This window comes from Argopecten irradians, chromosome 11, assembly GCF_041381155.1.
Source record: "Argopecten irradians isolate NY chromosome 11, Ai_NY, whole genome shotgun sequence".
In the NCBI taxonomy this organism is placed as follows: Eukaryota; Metazoa; Mollusca; class Bivalvia; order Pectinida; family Pectinidae; genus Argopecten; species Argopecten irradians.
In genome coordinates this window covers 6,854,293-6,874,933 of record NC_091144.1, presented here as the reverse complement: position 1 = coordinate 6,874,933, position 20,641 = coordinate 6,854,293, and the positions used below count along the sequence as shown (strand labels likewise).

The following is a 20,641-nucleotide window of genomic DNA, read 5'->3' as shown; positions in this document are numbered from 1 at the left end:
TATTATCATTTCTTGTACATGAAGTAACATCTACGTGTTCAATATTTACTGGTAATATTTATTATCATTTCTTGTACAAGAAGTGACATCTACGTGTTCAATATTTACTGGTAATATTTATTATCATTTCTTGTACATGAAGTAACATCTACGTGTTCAATGTTTACTGGTAATATTTATTATCATTTCTTGTACAAGAAGTAACATCTACGTGTTCAATGTTTACTGGTAATATTTATTATCATTTCTTGTACATGAAGTGACATCTACGTGTTCAATGTTTACTGGTAATATTTATTATCATTTCTTGTACAAGAAGTGACATCTACGTGTTCAATATTTACTGGTAATATTTTATTATCATTTCTTGTACATGGAAGTAACATCTACGTGTTCAATGTTTACTGGTAATATTTATTATCATTCCTTGTACATGAAGTAACATATACGTGTTCAATGTTCATTAGTAATACTTATCTTCATCAGTTGTAAATCAAGTAACGTTACGCACTAATGTTGGCTTTCTAGAGAGGTTCCGGATAAAAGAGATATGGCGGCTGTACCGATAGGTTTTTTTTCTCTTTCTTTTTTAAATGAAAAAACCTGAACAATATGATTATGACACTGTGTAGGATAAACTTATATCGTAGAACAAACTTGAAATTTAGGTACAGTATTTTGGAAATGAACACCAAAACCAAGTAATCATAAAGAATATTGTTATAGAATGTCAGTACCATTGGATCTGTTGTTATACAATGTCAGTACCATTGGATCTGTTGTAATAGAATGTCAGTACCATTGAACTTATCGTTATAGAATGTCAGTACCATTGGACCTGTTGTTATAGAATGTCAGTACCATTGGACCTGTTGTTATAGAATGTCAGTACCATTGGACCTATCGTTATATAATGTCAGTACCATTGGACCTGTTGTTATAGAATGTCAGTACCATTGGACCTGTTGTTATAGAATGTCAGTACCATTGGACATGTTGTTATAGAATGTCAGTACCATTGGACCTATCGTTATAGAATGTCAGTACCATTGGACCTGTTGTTATAGAATGTCAGTAACATTGGACATGTTGTTATAGAATGTCAGTACCATTGGACCTGTTGTTATAGAATGTCAGTACCTTTGCACCTGTTGTTATAGAATGTCAGTACAATTGGAACCTATCGTTATAGAATGTCAGTACCATTGGACCATTGGACTTGTTGTATAGAATGTCAGTACCATTGGACTGTCGTTATAGAATGTCAGTACCATTGGACCTGTTGTTATAGAATGTCAGTACCATTGGACTGTTTATAGAATGTCAGTACCATTGGACATATGTTATAGAATGTCATCCAGACATAGATCTTAGAATGTCAGTACCATTGACCTGTTGTTATAGAATGTCAGTACCATTGGACCTATGTGACTATCGTTATAGAATGTCAGTACCATTGGACCAGTTGTTATAGAATGTCAGTACCATTGGACTTGTTATAGAATGTCAGTACCTTTGCACCTGTTGTTATAGAATGTCAGTACAATTGGACCTATCGTTATAGAATGTCAGTACCATTGGACTTGTTGTTATAGAATGTCAGTATCATTGGACCAGTTGTTATAGAATGTCAGTATCGTTATAGAATGTCAGTACCATTGGACCTGTTGTTATAGAATGTCAGTACCATTGGACCTGTTGTTATAGAATGTCAGTACCATTGGACCTGTTGTTATAGAATGTCAGTACCATTGGACCTGTTGTTATAGAATGTCAGTACCATTGGACCTATCGTTATAGAATGTCAGTACCATTGGACCTGTTGTTATAGAATGTCAGTACCATTGGACCTATCGTTATAGAATGTCAGTACCATTGGACATATCCTTATAGAATGTCAGTACCATTGGACATATCCTTATAGAATGTCAGTACCATTAGACCTGTTGTTATAGAATGTCAGTAAAATTGGACCTATCATTATAGAACATCAGAACCATTAGACGTATCGTTATAGAATGTCAGTACCATTAGACCTGTTGTTATAGAATGTCAGTACCATTGGACCTATCGTTATAGAATGCCAGGACCATTGGATCTGTTACAGAATGTCAGTACCATTGGACATGTTGTTATAGAATGTCAGTGCCATTGGACCTGTTGTTATAGAATGTCAGTACCTTTGCACCTGTTGTTATAGAATGTCAGTACCATTGGACCTATCGTTATAGAATGTCAGTACCATTGGATCTGTTGTTATACAATGTCAGTACCATTGGACCTGTGGTTATAGGACCTATCGTTATAGAATGTCAGTACCATTGGACCTGTTGTTATAGAATGTCAGTACCATTGGACCTGTCGTTATAGAATGTCAGTACCATTGGACCTGTTGTTATAGAATGTCAGTACCATTGGACCTATCGTTATAGAATGTCAGTACCATTGGACCTGTTGTTATAGAATGTCAGTACCATTGGACCTGTCGTTATAGAATGTCAGTACCATTGGACCTGTTGTTATAGAATGTCAGTACCATTGGACCTATCGTTATATAATGTCAGTACCATTGGACCTGTTGTTATAGAATGTCAGTACCATTGGACCTATCGTTATAGAATGTCAGTACCATTGGACCTATCGTTATAGAATGTCAGTACCATTGGACCTGTTGTTATAGAATGTCAGTACCATTGGACCTGTTGTTATAGAATGTCAGTACCATTGGACCTGTTGTTATAGAATGTCAGTACCATTGGACCTTGTTGTTATAGAATGTCAGTACCATTGGACCTGTTGTTATAGAATGTCAGTACCATTGGACCTGTTGTTATAGAATGTCAGTACCATTGGACCTGTTGTATAGATTTATGACTATGAATGTCAGTACCATTGGACCTATCGTTATAGAATGTCAGTACCATTGGACCTTGTTATAAATGTCAGTACCATTGGACCTGTTGTTATAGAATGTCAGTACCATTGGACCTATGTTATAGAATGTCAGTACCATTGGACCTATCGTTATAGAATGTCAGTACCATTGGACCTGTTGTTATAGAATGTCAGTACCATTGGACCTGTTGTTATAGAATGTCAGTACCATTGGACCTGTTGTTATAGAATGTCAGTACCATTGGACCTATCGTTATAGAATGTCAGTACCATTGGACCTGTTGTTATAGAATGTCAGTACCATTGGACCTATCGTTATAGAATGTCAGTACCATTGGACCTGTTGTTATAGAATGTCAGTACCATTGGACCTGTTGTTATAGAATGTCAGTACCATTGGACCTATCGTTATAGAATGTCAGTACCATTGGACCTGTTGTTATAGAATGTCAGTACCATTGGACCTGTTGTTATAGAATGTCAGTACCATTGGACCTGTTGTTATAGAATGTCAGTACCATTGGACCTATCGTTATAGAATGTCAGTACCATTGGACCTATCGTTATAGAATGTCAGTACCATTGGACCTATTGTTATAGAATGTCAGTACCATTGGACCTATCGTTATAGAATGTCAGTACCATTGGACCTATCGTTATAGAATGTCAGTACCATTAGACCTGTTGTTATAGAATGTCAGTACCATTGGACCTTCGTTATAAGAATGTCAGTACCATTGGACTATTATAGAATGTCCAGTACCATTGGACCTGTTGTTATAGAATGTCAGTACCATTGGACCTATCGTTATAGAATGTCAGTACCATTGGACCTGTTGTTATAGAATGTCAGTACCATTGGACCTGTTGTTATAGAATGTCAGTACCATTGGACCTGTTGTTATAGAATGTCAGTACCATTGGACCTGTTGTTATAATGTCAGTACCATTGGACCTGTTGTTATAGAATGTCAGTACCATTGGACCTATCGTTATAGAATGTCAGTACCATTGGACCTGTTGTTATAGAATGTCAGTACCATTGGACCTGTTGTTATAGAATGTCAGTACCATTGGACCTGTTGTTATAGAATGTCAGTACCATTGGACCTATCGTTATAGAATGTCAGTACCATTGGACCTGTTGTTATAGAATGTCAGTACCATTGGACCTATCGTTATAGAATGTCAGTACCATTGGACCTGTTGTTATAGAATGTCAGTACCATTGGACCTGTTTTATAGAATGTCAGTACCATTGGACTGTCGTTATAGAATGTCAGTACCATTGGACACCTGTTGTTATAGAATGTCAGTACCATTGGACCTATCGTTATAGAATGTCAGTACCATTGGACCTATCGTTATAGAATGTCAGTACCATTGGACCAGTTGTTATAGAATGTCAGTACCATTGGACCTGTTGTTATAGAATGTCAGTACCATTGGACCTGTTGTTATAGAATGTCAGTACCATTGGACCTGTTGTTATAGAATGTCAGTACCATTGGACCTGTTGTTATAGAATGTCAGTACCATTGGACCTGTTGTTATAGAATGTCAGTACCATTGGACCTGTTGTTATAGAATGTCAGTACCATTGGACCTGTTGTTATAGAATGTCAGTACCATTGGACCTGTTGTTATAGAATGTCAGTACCATTGGACCTGTTGTTATAGAATGTCAGTACCATTGGACCTATCGTTATAGAATGTCAGTACCATTGGACCTGTTGTTATACAATGTCAGTACCATTGGACCTGTTGTTATAGAATGTCAGTACCATTGGACCTATTTGTTATAGAATGTCAGTAATCTGACAAGTACCATTTGGACCTGTTGTTATAGAATGTCAGTGACCATTGGACCTGTTTTGTTAAGAATGTCAGTACCATTGGACCTATCGTTATAGAATGTCAGTACCATTGGACCTGTTGTTATAGAATGTCAGTACCATTGGACCTGTTGTTATAGAATGTCAGTACCATTGGACCTATCGTTATAGAATGTCAGTACCATTGGACCTATCGTTATAGAATGTCAGTACCATTGGACCTGTTGTTATAGAATGTCAGTACCATTGGACCTGTTGTTATAGAATGTCAGTACCATTGGACCTATCGTTATAGAATGTCAGTACCATTGGACCTATCGTTATAGAATCTTAGTACCATTGGACGTACATTTGTATCGTTATACAATGTCAGTACCATTGGACCTATCGTTATAGATTGTCAGTACCATTGGACCTATCGTTATAGAATGTCAGTACCATTGGACCTATCGTTATAAAATGTCAGTACCATTGGACCTATCGTTATAGAATGTCAGTACCATTGGACCTGTTGTTATAGAATGTCAGTACCATTGGACCTATCGTTATAGAATATTGGACTATGTCAGAATGTACCATTGGACCTATCGTTATAGAATGTCAGTACCATTGGACCTATCGTTATAGAATGTCAGTACCATTGGACCTGTGTACCATTACCATTGGACCTATCGTTATAGAATGTCAATGTGTGTTTAGAATGTCAGTACCATTGGACCTATCGTTATAGAATGTCAGTACCATTGGACTTGTTAAGAATGTCAGTACCATTGGCGTTTATAGAATGTCAGTACCATTGGACCTATCAGTTATAAAAATGTCAGTACCATTGGACCTATCGTTATAGAATGTCAGTACCATTGGACCTGTTGTTATAGAATGTCAGTACCATTGGACCTATGTATAGATGTCAGTACCATTGGACCTATATAGAATGTCAGTACCATTGGACCATTGACCTCGTTATAGAATGTCAGTAATTGTACCATTGGACCTATCGTTACAGATTGTCAGTACCATTGGACCTATCGTTATAGAATGTCTGTACCATTGGACCTGTTGTTATAAAATGTCAGTACCATTGGACCTATCGTTATAGAATGTCAGTACCATTGGACCTGTTGTTATAGAATGTCAGTACCATTGGACCTATCGTTATACAATGTCAGTACCATTGGACTTGTTGTTATAGAATGTCAGTACCATTGGACCAGTTGTTATAGAATGTCAGTACCATTGGACTTGTTGTTATAGAATGTCAGTACCATTGGACCTGTTTTCCGACTAACCTTGCTGTACGTGGCCTTCCACTTACATCTTGTGTTGTATGTTGTACTGTGAACAGCGTAACGAGAATGTTTAAACTTATTTAAAACCCAGTATAACACCATCTGTAAGAGTCATCATTGACAAACTTGTGTAGACTTACGTATAACCTTACGTGCCTATGCTATATATAGAGACAGAGGAAAGTCTATTTGAAGTCGAGAGGAGAATTTTCAGATCCCGGTTAATTGTTTTTACAGCCCTTCTTTTTTCTATCTACAAAATGCATAGAAGGGTGTTTGAAACATTGGCGATACACTTATAAATGTATGTGTTCACATGAGTTAAACAGCAGAAACGTGACATAAAACGAAATGTGTTATAAAATTACATTCCATATGACATCGAATGCGATTCAGTATGATATTGATTTATAAAAATAACATTCTTGTTTCATTAAAAAAAACAAAAGTATACCAATGCGTATTCCTAGAAAAAAGAACTAATGTCTCCAAAATGTTTGAATAGGCATGAAGAGGCACATCAATTTGGCATTGATCTTGTTCTTTTGGATGCAGAATAGTACAGAGATTTTAGCGGAGGTACGGAAAGTTTGTGGCAGACAGCGGTCCCAATAGTTGTACAGCACGGCACTCGGTGGTAAACTACACACGTTAGGATTAACATTAGGACGAACAGACAGATTTATTGAAGCGCACACGTTAGTACGGACATTACGAAAAATAGATACATTTACTGAAACACATTAGCAGAGTTTCTGTTGGTGTCCTGAAAGGTCGCGCATACCCTTGTCTGGGCTGGTTCTACAGTGGCAGGCTTTCCTGATGGTGATCTACAAATGTACTCTTTAAGTACTTATACGTTTATTTCTCCAAAAAACAATCAGCATTTTATATGTGATTTCCATACATTTGTCCCATTATACTCCGTTATGGTCATTGTCGTGTTATCGTCATGATAGAACACGTCGCCATCAAGCTGTAGTTGTGGCATATTACTCAGTCTACTGGACAACCATCGGATGTTATTAGCATGTTTCTTAAAGAACATGCGATTTATCCACAGTAGACTTTTTTATATAACAATGACATGTTATGTTTGCGCAAACATAGTTCATTTGTTTGTTTGATTAATTAACGTCCTATTGACAGCCAGTGTCATGTAAGGATGGTCTCCCATGAATGCGGTGTGTAGCGTGTGGTAATGCGAGATACGTTTTAGGAGACTGCAGTATGTTTGTGATGTGTCTTCTTGTATAGTGGAACTGTTGTCCTTTTTATAGTGTTGTATCACTGAAGCATGCTGCCGAAAACACGAAGCAACAAATCTCATCAGGTCACATTTTTTCTGACAACGGGCGAACCAGTCGTCCTACTCCTTGTATACTGAGTGCTAAACAGGAGCAGAAACTAACACTTTTATAGACTATGGTGTATCTCGGCAAGGGGACAGAACTCAAAGCCTACCTCACAGGGACAAGCGCTCAACAAAAGACAAATGTGAGTCGATGTCAATGGAGACGTAAGAAAGAATAAAGTCTGTTAAGAAGAAGAGAAAAGATAATATCATAAATTTAGTGGCATTTTATGATCGTGCAATAGTGGCAACAGGTACTATTCTTGCGCCCTATCAGCAGGGCCTCAAACACACATAATCGGTCCTAAATATCTAGATACGCTGTACATGCATGTCCTTAAGAACCATAGTTATATTATGCATGCTAAACCTAACCTGTCTTTAAGCTATTTGTATAAATGTATCACAGGCTCGGAAGACGTTTTTCTCTCTATGTATATGTAATACTTTGTCAAGGTCTATCACAGTATATAGACAAGGAGAGAAAAATGTCTTTCAAGCCAAAAGCCTGTATCAACAGCAGATAGTTCAAGGAAGGGTCTTAATATCAAGTTGATTTTCTTAGCATGTATCAACAGCAGATAGTTCAAGGAAGGGTCTTAATATCAAGATAGTTTTCTTAGCATGTATCAACAGCAGATAGTTCAAGGAAGGGTCTTAATATCAAGTTGGTTTTCTTAGCATGTATCAACAGCAGATAGTTCAAAGAAGGGTCTTAATATCATGATGGTTTTCTTAGCATGTATCAACAGCAGATAGTTCAAAGAAGGGTCTTAATATCATGATGGTTTTCTTAGCATGTATCAACAGCAGATAGTTCAAGGAAGGGTCTTAATATCATGATGGTTTTCTTAGCATGTATCAACAGCAGATAGTTCAAGGAAGGGTCTTAATATCAAGATGGTTTTCTTAGCATGTATCAACAGCAGATAGTTCAAGGAAGGGTCTTAAAATCAAGTTGGTTTTCTTAGCATGTATCAACAGCAGATAGTTCAAGGAAGGGTCTTAATATCAAGTTGGTTTTCTTAGCATGTATCAACAGCAGATAGTTCAAGGAAGGGTCTTAATATCATGATGGTTTTCTTAGCATGTATCAACAGCAGATAGTTCAAGGAAGGGTCTTAATATCAAGTTGGTTTTCTTAGCATGTATCAACAGCAGATAGTTCAAGGAAGGGTCTTAATATCAAGATGGTTTTCTTATCATGTATCAACAGCAGATAGTTCAAGGAAGGGTCTTAATATCAAGATGGTTTTCTTAGCATGTATCAACAGCAGATAGTTCAAGGAAGGGTCTTAATATCAAGATGGTTTTCTTAGCATGTATCAACAGCAGATAGTTCAAGGAAGGGTCTTAATATCAAGTTGGTTTTCTTAGCATGTATCAACAGCAGATAGTTCAAGGAAGGGTCTTAATATCAAGTTGGTTTTCTTAGCATGTATCAACAGCAGATAGTTCAAAGAAGGGTCTTAATATCAAGATGGTTTTCTTAGCATGTATCAACAGCAGATAGTACAAGGAAGGGTCTTAATATCAAGTTGGTTTTCTTAGCATGTATCAACAGCAGATAGTTCAAGGAAGGGTCTTAATATCAAGATGGTTTTTTTAGCATGTATCAACAGCAGATAGTTCAAGGAAGGGTCTTAATATCAAGATGGTTTTCTTAGCATGTATCAACAGCAGATAGTTCAAGGAAGGGTCTTAATATCAAGATGGTTTTCTTAGCATGTATCAACAGCAGATAGTTCAAAGAAGGGTCTTAATATCAAGATGGTTTTCTTAGCATGTATCAACAGCAGATAGTTCAAGGAAGGGTCTTAATATCAAGTTGGTTTTCTTAGCATGTATCAACAGCAGATAGTTCAAGGAAGGGTCTTAATATCAAGTTGGTTTTCTTAGCATGTATCAACAGCAGATAGTTCAAGGAAGGGTCTTAATATCAAGATGGTTTTCTTAGCATGTATCAACAGCAGATAGTTCAAGGAAGGGTCTTAATATCAAGTTGGTTTTCTTAGCATGTATCAACAGCAGATAGTTCAAGGAAGGGTCTTAATATCAAGATGGTTTTCTTAGCATGTATCAACAGCAGATAGTTCAAGGAAGGGTCTTAATATCAAGATGGTTTTCTTAGCATGTATCAACAGCAGATAGTTCAAGGAAGGGTCTTAATATCAAGATGGTTTTCTTAGCATGTATCAACAGCAGTATAGTTCAAGGAAGGGTCTTAATATCAAGTTGGTTTTCTTAGCATGTATCAACAGCAGATAGTTCAAGGAAGGGTCTTAATATCAAGATGGTTTTCTTAGCATGTATCAACAGCAGATAGTTCAAGGAAGGGTCTTAATATCAAGATGGTTTTCTTAGCATGTATCAACAGCAGATAGTTCAAAGAAGGGTCTTAATATCAAGATGGTTTTCTTAGCATGTATCAACAGCAGATAGTTCAAGGAAGGGTCTTAATATCAAGATGGTTTTCTTAGCATGTATCAACAGCAGATAGTTCAAGGAAGGGTCTTAATATCAAGTTGGTTTTCTTAGCATGTATCAACAGCAGATAGTTCAAGGAAGGGTCTTAATATCAAGTTGGTTTTCTTAGCATGTATCAACAGCAGATAGTTCAAAGAAGGGTCTTAATATCAAGATGGTTTTCTTATCATGTATCAACAGCAGATAGTTCAAGGAAGGGTCTTAATATCAAGTTGGTTTTCTTAGCATGTATCAACAGCAGATAGTTCAAGGAAGGGTCTTAATATCAAGTTGGTTTTCTTAGCATGTATCAACAGCAGATAGTTCAAAGAAGGGTCTTAATATCAAGTTGGTTTTCTTAGCATGTATCAACAGCAGATAGTACAAGGAAGGGTCTTAATATCAAGTTGGTTTTCTTAGCATGTACCAACAGCAGATAGTTCAAGGAAGGGTCTTAATATCAAGTTGGAAGGAAGGGTCTTAATATCAAGTTGGTTTTCTTAGCATGTATCAACAGCAGATAGTTCAAGGAAGGGTCTTAATATCAAGATGGTTTTCTTAGCATGTATCAACAGCAGATAGTTCAAGGAAGGGTCTTAATATCAAGTTGGTTTTCTTAGCATGTATCAACAGCAGATAGTTCAAGGAAGGGTCTTAATATCAAGTTGGTTTTCTTAGCATGTATCAACAGCAGATAGTTCAAAGAAGGGTCTTAATATCAAGTTGGTTTTCTTAGCATGTATCAACAGCAGATAGTTCAAGGAAGGGTCTTAATATCAATGGTTTTCTTAGCATGTATCAACAGCAGATAGTTCAAGAAGGGTCTTAATATCAAGTTGGTTTTCTTAGCATGTATCAACAGCAGATAGTTCAAGGAAGGGTCTTAATATCAAGATGGTTTTCTTAGCATGTATCAACAGCAGATAGTTCAAGAAGGGTCTTAATATCAAGTTGGTTTTCTTAGCATGTATCAACAGCAGATAGTTCAAGGAAGGGTCTTAATATCAAGTTGGTTTTCTTATCATGTATCAACAGCAGATAGTTCAAGGAAGGGTCTTAATATCAAGATGGTTTTCTTAGCATGTATCAACAGCAGATAGTTCAAGGAAGGGTCTTAATATCAAGATGGTTTTCTTAGCATGTATCAACAGCAGATAGTCAAGGAAGGGTCTTAATATCAAGATGGTTTTCTTAGCATGTATCAACAGCAGATAGTTCAAGGAAGGGTCTTAATATCAAGATGGTTTTCTTAGCATGTATCAACAGCAGATAGTTCAAAGAAGGGTCTTAATATCAAGATGGTTTTCTTAGCATGTATCAACAGCAGATAGTTCAAGGAAGGGTCTTAATATCAAGATGGTTTTCTTAGCATGTATCAACAGCAGATAGTTCAAGGAAGGGTCTTAATATCAAGTTGGTTTTCTTAGCATGTATCAACAGCAGATAGTTCAAGGAAGGGTCTTAATATAAAGATGGTTTTCTTAGCATGTATCAACAGCAGATAGTACAAGGAAGGGTCTTAATATCAAGTTGGTTTTCTTAGCATGTATCAACAGCAGATAGTTCAAGGAAGGGTCTTAATATCATGATGGTTTTCTTAGCATGTATCAACAGCAGATAGTTCAAAGAAGGGTCTTAATATCAAGATGGTTTTCTTAGCATGTATCAACAGCAGATAGTACAAGGAAGGGTCTTAATATCAAGTTGGTTTTCTTAGCATGTATCAACAGCAGATAGTTCAAAGAAGGGTCTTAATATCAAGATGGTTTTCTTAGCATGTATCAACAGCAGATAGTACAAGGAAGGGTCTTAATATCAAGTTGGTTTTCTTAGCATGTATCAACAGCAGATAGTTCAAGGAAGGGTCTTAATATCAAGTTGGTTTTCTTAGCATGTATCAACAGCAGATAGTTCAAGGAAGGGTCTTAATATCATGATGGTTTTCTTAGCATGTATCAACAGCAGATAGTTCAAGGAAGGGTCTTAATATCATGATGGTTTTCTTAGCATGTATCAACAGCAGATAGTTCAAGGAAGGGTCTTAATATCAAGATGGTTTTCTTAGCATGTATCAACAGCAGATAGTACAAGGAAGGGTCTTAATATCAAGATGGTTTTCTTAGCATGTATCAACAGCAGATAGTTCAAAGAAGGGTCTTAATATCAAGATGGTTTTCTTAGCATGTATCAACAGCAGATAGTACAAGGAAGGGTCTTAATATCAAGTTGGTTTTCTTAGCATGTATCAACAGCAGATAGTTCAAGGAAGGGTCTTAATATCAAGATGGTTTTCTTAGCATGTATCAACAGCAGATAGTTCAAAGAAGGGTCTTAATATCAAGTTGGTTTTCTTAGCATGTATCAACAGCAGATAGTTCAAGGAAGGGTCTTAATATAAAGATGGTTTTCTTAGCATGTATCAACAGCAGATAGTTCAAAGAAGGGTCTTAATATCAAGATGGTTTTCTTAGCATGTATCAACAGCAGATAGTACAAGGAAGGGTCTTAATATCAAGTTGGTTTTCTTAGCATGTATCAACAGCAGATAGTTCAAGGAAGGGTCTTAATATCAAGATGGTTTTCTTAGCATGTATCAACAGCAGATAGTTCAAAGAAGGGTCTTAATATCAAGTTGGTTTTCTTAGCATGTATCAACAGCAGATAGTTCAAAGAAGGGTCTTAATATCAAGATGGTTTTCTTAGCATGTATCAACAGCAGATAGTTCAAAGAAGGGTCTTAATATCAAGATGGTTTTCTTAGCATGTATCAACAGCAGATAGTTCAAGGAAGGGTCTTAATATCAAGATGGTTTTCTTAGCATGTATCAACAGCAGATAGTTCAAGGAAGGGTCTTAATATCAAGATGGTTTTCTTAGCATGTATCAACAGCAGATAGTTCAAGGAAGGGTCTTAATATCAAGTTGGTTTTCTTAGCATGTATCAACAGCAGATAGTTCAAGACAGGGTCTTAATATCAAGATGGTTTTCTTAGCATGTATCAACACAGTAGTTCAAGAAGGGTCTCAAGGGTTTTCTTAGCATGTATCAACAGCAGATAGTTCAAGGAAGGGTCTTAATATCAAGTTCTTAATATCAAGATGGTTTTCTTAGCATGTATCAACAGCAGATAGTTCAAGGAAGGGTCTTAATATCAAGATGGTTTTCTTAGCATGTATCAACAGCAGATAGTTCAAAGAAGGGTCTTAATATCAAGATGGTTTTCTTAGCATGTATCAACAGCAGATAGTTCAAGGAAGGGTCTTAATATCAAGTTGGTTTTCTTAGCATGTATCAACAGCAGATAGTTCAAGGAAGGGTCTTAATATCAAGATGGTTTTCTTAGCATGTATCAACAGCAGATAGTTCAAAGAAGGGTCTTAATATCAAGTTGGTTTTCTTAGCATGTATCAACAGCAGATAGTTCAAGGAAGGGTCTTAATATCAAGTTGGTTTTCTTAGCATGTATCAACAGCAGATAGTTCAAAGAAGGGTCTTAATATCAAGATGGTTTTCTCAGCATGTATCAACAGCAGATAGTTTCAAGGTAGGGTCTTAATATCAAGTTGGTTTTCTTAGCATGTATCAACAGCAGATAGTTCAAGGAAGGGTCTTAATATAAAGTTGGTTTTCTTAGCATGTATCAACAGCAGATAGTTCAAGGAAGGGTCTTAATATCAAGATGGTTTTCTTAGCATGTATCAACAGCAGATAGTTCAAGGAAGGGTCTTAATATCAAGATGGTTTTCTTAGCATGTATCAACAGCAGATAGTTCAAGGAAGGGTCTTAATATCAAGATGGTTTTCTTAGCATGTATCAACAGCAGATAGTTCAAGGAAGGGTCTTAATATCAAGTTGGTTTTCTTAGCATGTATCAACAGCAGATAGTTCAAGGAAGGGTCTTAATATCAAGATGGTTTTCTTAGCATGTATCAACAGCAGATAGTTCAAGGAAGGGTCTTAATATCAAGATGGTTTTCTTAGCATGTATCAACAGCAGATAGTTCAAGGAAGGGTCTTAATATCAAGATGGTTTTCTTAGCATGTATCAACAGCAGATAGTTCAAGGAAGGGTCTTAATATCAAGATGGTTTTCTTAGCATGTATCAACAGCAGATAGTTCAAGGAAGGGTCTTAATATCAAGTTGGTTTTCTTAGCATGTATCAACAGCAGATAGTTCAAGGAAGGGTCTTAATATCAAGTTGGTTTTCTTAGCATGTATCAACAGCAGATAGTTCAAGGAAGGGTCTTAATATCAAGTTGGTTTTCTTAGCATGTATCAACAGCAGATAGTTCAAGGAAGGGTCTTAATATCATGATGGTTTTCTTAGCATGTATCAACAGCAGATAGTTCAAAGAAGGGTCTTAATATCAAGATGGTTTTCTTAGCATGTATCAACAGCAGATAGTTCAAGGAAGGGTCTTAATATCAAGATGGTTTTCTTAGCATGTATCAACAGCAGATAGTTCAAGGAAGGGTCTTAATATCAAGATGGTTTTCTTAGCATGTATCAACAGCAGATAGTTCAAGGAAGGGTCTTAATATCAAGATGGTTTTCTTAGCATGTATCAACAGCAGATAGTTCAAGGAAGGGTCTTAATATCATGATGGTTTTCTTAGCATGTATCAACAGCAGATAGTTCAAGGAAGGGTCTTAATATCATGATGGTTTTCTTAGCATGTATCAACAGCAGATAGTTCAAGGAAGGGTCTTAATATCATGATGGTTTTCTTAGCATGTATCAACAGCAGATAGTTCAAGGAAGGGTCTTAATATCATGATGGTTTTCTTAGCATGTATCAACAGCAGATAGTTCAAGGAAGGGTCTTAATATCAAGATGGTTTTCTTAGCATGTATCAACAGCAGATAGTTCAAGGAAGGGTCTTAATATCAAGATGGTTTTCTTAGCATGTATCAACAGCAGATAGTTCAAGGAAGGGTCTTAATATCAAGATGGTTTTCTTAGCATGTATCAACAGCAGATAGTTCAAGGAAGGGTCTTAATATCAAGATGGTTTTCTTAGCATGTATCAACAGCAGATAGTTCAAGGAAGGGTCTTAATATCAAGTTGGTTTTCTTAGCATGTATCAACAGCAGATAGTTCAAGGAAGGGTCTTAATATCATGATGGTTTTCTTAGCATGTATCAACAGCAGATAGTTCAAAGAAGGGTCTTAACATCAAGATGGTTTTCTTAGCATGTATCAACAGCAGAAAGGTCAAGGAAGGTCTTAATATCATGATGGTTTTCTTAGCATGTATCAACAGCAGATAGTTCAAAGAAGGGTCTTAATATCAAGTTGGTTTTCTTAGCATGTATCAACAGCAGATAGTACAAGGAAGGGTCTTAATATCAAGTTGGTTTTCTTAGCATGTATCAACAGCAGATAGTTCAAGGAAGGGTCTTAATATCAAGTTGGTTTTCTTAGCATGTATCAATAGCAGATTATATACATCGGATTTAAACAATATAACACATGAAATATAAAAAAAGAAAACATCCTCCACGAATACCTATACACAGATAATATTACTTTTCTCCTCATAACCCGCCTGTCCGACAACAGCTTGTAGTGATTTGACTTATGTATCATGTCTGGTATGTACTGAGGTACAACATAGTGTACATGGACCAGATGTCACAAGGTCTCACCCCGGATTTATACTCTTAAGGTCAAATCACGGAAATAGTCACCATTTTTTAAAATGGCGACTAGTTTTTTACTGGGTTGTTAAATTTTGCGTGTGTAAAATTTTGCGATTTACTGTTCGGAATTTATTCGTGCGAGTTTATTTTCGCGAATTATCCGAGTTCCCTTTGAAAGATTCATTCTTACGACATACTATAATACGTAAAACCGTGATTTGTGAGGAAATAAACTTCGCGATTTGAATTGATCAGCGAATTAAAAGAAAAAAAACTCCTGCAAATATTAGGAATTTTATAGTAAAATAAATCTCGAAAGCATGTTTAATGAGGCGGTGTGTCCATACAGGATAATTAGAGATTACTCAATTATGCTGTAACGCAGACCTAATTTCAAAACAGCAACTTTTAGTTTACGACCAATTTCGGTCAACATCACATAATTTATTTAATTCAAAAATGATATACATCATCATATAATAATAATAGAAAAAGTTTTTTTCTTAAGGTAAATATTTATGTAACTGAACTACCAGTCAATCAACTATGCTATATAGTTTTATAGAAACTGTCTATATAGTTCTGTTAGACGGGATTTTATCATAATAACCATTTATTTTACAATGTTATTAGTCTAATCAAGGTTTAAATGATTTGTCGCAAATATCACAGAAGCTGATGTAAGACCTCATTATGTAAATCTACGTAAACAAAGGTACTCCCTGGGTTTGTTTTATTTCTATTTCATGTCCGCTGTAATGTATGCTTTAATTCTCAAATTTACTTGGCGTCTGTAAAAACACGATTACGTAAGATTTTCTCTGACGTCACCCAAGTGTCATTCACGGGCATCAAATTGCGTTATTAAGAAGTTTAGAGTTATTTCCAACAATGAACATCGCGAAATTTATATTTAAGTTACCATGGAAATGAAGCAAAGAAGGATACGCTTAGAAGAATACATTACCATTTTATACTTCAGTCGCTTTATTAACATATATGCCTTCTCCCGATACAAGAGCTCCTATATATAGTCCTTTAGTAAATATACCGGTGAATGTGTTCAATGACCCTTCAATACTCAAATCTACTTTTGTTCAACAACATTATTATGATGTTAGTTTGTGTCGATAATTAGATATGTACATGATCTAATTGATGCTTTGGTAATATTCTAGCATGGCTGAGTGCCGAGATTAAAGACTGTGTGTTAGTGAAGTTGGGGGTGGTTCATCAATGGTCATTGAGACTAGTCAACTTGAGCAGGGGCGATAACTTAACAATAATTATACAAGGAAAAATTGGAATTTTATCTAAAAACGAAGACATTTTCATGACAGCTTATATAATTACAAAATTCCACTTACACATGATTTTGAAAAACAAATCAATTCTAGCAAACACTACTCCTCTTTCCGTGTTTCAAATACGCTGGTCACAATCTGATGACAATCATCTGTTCATGGTTTTCTTCGTTACCTCATGATGTTTAGGCGTGATCAGTTGATTTTTATTCAGACTGGGCTGGTTATCACTAATACTTCTTTAAATGTTACTATTTTCACGACGATGACAAGCTATATAAATTATGTAGTTTGTCTTGAAACTGTGTACGATGCTAGATTGCAGAAAGGAAGGGGATCTCCATGACAGACTGAATTCAAGAAAACTGAACAAAGATAGAAGTTTTTAGAGAGATGGAGTTAGAGTTAAATTGTACTTAATAAAAGATGGACGGAAATATTTGGAAAAGATATTCCTTTTATAGAAATAGCTTTTAACTGTATGGGTACATATATTTGAAACAGGAAGATATGTTAACATTTGTGCAATCAGATAGACATTCAAGAAATCAATAAAAGAATACAGTATCTTATTCATAAAAGGATATATCAGTGTCTGTGTCCAGCGGTGTAGTCTGTCATGCTGATATTTTACCTTAATTATCACTACGCCTCCTTACACTATAATCTGTCGACACATCTTCCTTATAGGATGGCACTGCTTAATTAGCGTTAACATCAACTGCTGCAATAATCTTGCAAATTTAAAGCCGACAGGAACTGCATTGATTTTTTAAAGCAAAACTCATAAAATCGATTGACAGATAGAGACGAATACCCTATCGATCTGCCTACGAGAAGATCAGTCTTGTCAAACTAAATATAAAAATAAATCTAAGTTCTATCAGGGAGCGGCCGTAACATTACCTAACGAACAGATCACGTTCTCTATATATGTATGACTATTTACGACACTGTATTGCGCAGTGCAATTAGAAGCTACAGCTATTGATATTGTCGAAATCCCAGTATCTTTCTCCCAATTGAATATAATCTTAAGGTATATTTTGTCACGGTCGCATTTCCTTCGCTATAGTACCAAACGCCTTTGTCGGATCTCACAGATACGTATCTCTGTCCCTGATCTCGTAGCCACAACCGAATGTCATTTCCTTTGGAATAGTCCCATGGATTGATTCCCAGTCTTTCATTACTGTCGGGTTTTGATCGGGTTTACGAATTTCATCATAATCTTCCGGGGTTTTTTTCTTTGGTCTAAACTCATAATTTGGTACTCCTTTCTTTAGTCGTGTCTTTTGGTCTAATTCTATGAGTTGGTTCCTGATTCTTTTGTCCTCTCAGCCTGTACTGTTGCTATACCCATTTCTGTGACCTTGATCTAAAGCCTGATCCTTGACTACCCCATTAGTCCTGGCATTTTGCCTTGTACAATAATTGTTGGGCCCTTCGTACATGTAAAGTCCTTTTACCTGATACTAATGCTTTGTCAGTGTTCCGTTTTCCAGATGGTAAGATGATAATGTCAAGTGACATTTAATCACCCAATTATGAAAAAAAAACGACCAAATTACTGGAATAAACTGGAAAACAATTTACAGCTACTAGTTGAAGTAAGGCAATTAGTAAACTTAATTAAATTTTGAAAAATATTTTAATGTTAAACTGCTAATTTAAAGCATAAATAGTTAGAGTACATTCTATTTTATGACACACAGTGTACAATCAAACAAAGGTTTGGCGATGTTTCCATCAAGGACATGATGGTACAGCACATTCCATTACGTAAACGAGACATATTTTTTTAGTACATATAAAACAAATGTTTGGCGATGTTAACAGTACATTACCTAGTAATGAGTTATCCCACACTCTATAAACTTCACATTTATGAGTAACAGTGTATTGTACTCGTGTGTCGCCCGACTGATTGCTCCTTCCGTCACAGTCTGTATATAAATCTGAGTTTATTGTGAACCTGTCCCAATTTTACGTTCTACACTGTCTAACAAATCATTAACGAACGACCACTTTAATTACAACCCATTAAACAATGACAGATGACGGGAATCCATCGACCTGATACGGCAGGAGTTTGTGCAGGACTCTGGTCCATCAACGGGAATATTGAGACTGGTTCATAGAGTATTGTGAAGATTGGTCATACGTCTACTTGGAAACATCGATATGATCTATTTTAAAATTTCATATGGTATATTGAACAACAGTTTTATGTAATAATCCGCGTCGTGGTAATGTGTGCACTAGATATGGTAATGACACTTTTTGGCCGAATCTACCAAATTTCAAATTACATATTTAGAAATTAAGTTTCTGCGTTTGAAATATTGAATACGCCCCTGATAAAAACTTAATGATATTTTTGTTGACAGAAAGTATGTTTTTGCTATATAACCATGGTAAGATTACATACATTATGTAAATTTGAAATTTTTTGTTGATTTTGGCATATCTTTTGATAGTTTTTCTTTTAAAAGCATTAGAGCACAACCTGGAACAAACTAAATTGTACCTTTAATTAGTATAACAATACAGTTAGTATTACTAGGTTAGAAGATAAAGAGGACATTTACATTTTTTTGTTTAAATTTAATTTACGTCAGGTGTTAAGTATTCTCAATAATTGTTTTATTACGACTTTATTATAAAAGAGTCATGATTGATACAATAAACATCTATATAGTCTGTTATCATCAAATAACAATTAAGTTCAAATGTTTCGATATCACTTGCATTATCTTTGAGAAATGTGTGATTCCCATTTAGTTGTATGTTTTAACACTTATCACTATACCTATCTTTCTTTCCATAAATATTAAAGTTTGTTATTAATCACTTCATTTAACACCGACAAACGAATTATTCATACTTCATGTACATGAGCAGCATTTCATTGAAAGACAGAATCATATATTGTTTTCAAATTTGCATTTACAAGCACAAACTTTATTTTGAGAAATTAGACATGTAGAACTGTATATAGCGCAAGCTGCAATTTAACAGATAAATAAAACGGAAGAAAACGGTTTATACCTAACACTATACATTGATTTTTAGGCATATTTACGATTGATATCCTTGCTCTGTGAGTATTCTGATTGGGAGATGTTTTGTTATCAAGTTACGACACCGAACAATTTGTTAACGAATTCTTTCGCATCTCAGGGTTATGGAATTAGATATTCTTGTTCGAATTTGTTTTTAATAAGTAATGTATTATAAAATGCCTGTTACAAGTTTGTACAACAGGGTTTTTTGGAGGTCCAAAACTATATTAAAATAATGGTTAATTTCGTAAAACGATCAAAATCTCAAAAGTATATATTTCTACAAATTTTAACTGAATATGTGTGGCTTAAAAATGTTAATAGATTTTTTACCAAGTCTTGAAACCAAAAAATGGCCAAATTTCTATTTTTAGCAATTTCAAATTTTTAGGTGGTACATCCACTTCCGGTTCTTGTACACCAAAAGTATTTTGTAATTATGGACTATGATAAGAATATGATATCGTTTTACAACATTGAAGATTATTTGATAGTGTTTTGGACCAAAAAAGGAACCCTGGTGTACACCTCAGGAGGGCAACATAAATTATCCCTAGCAAAGTCCCCTGGAACCTTTTGGATTTTTAAACCAAACCTACCATTGACCTACCATTGTACTACAAAATGCACCTGGGTTTTGTTAAATTGGTTCGTGGGCAAATTTCAATGGTAGCTGTAACAGGTCCTTTTGTATATAATACAACAAAAGACTTGGTCAATGACATGCTTGTTCTCAGTTACCAAAGTATGCTGAAACATGGACGCTGACTAGCCTTCCATCCT

General features: G+C 35.6%; 1 protein-coding gene across 2 annotated transcripts in view; it reads left to right on the top strand.

Annotated features, from left to right (window-relative positions):
- The window catches only part of LOC138334380 (probable G-protein coupled receptor No18), a 219,130-nt gene that overhangs the window by 31,604 nt on the left and 166,885 nt on the right, over nt 1-20,641 (top strand). The window lies entirely within an intron of this gene.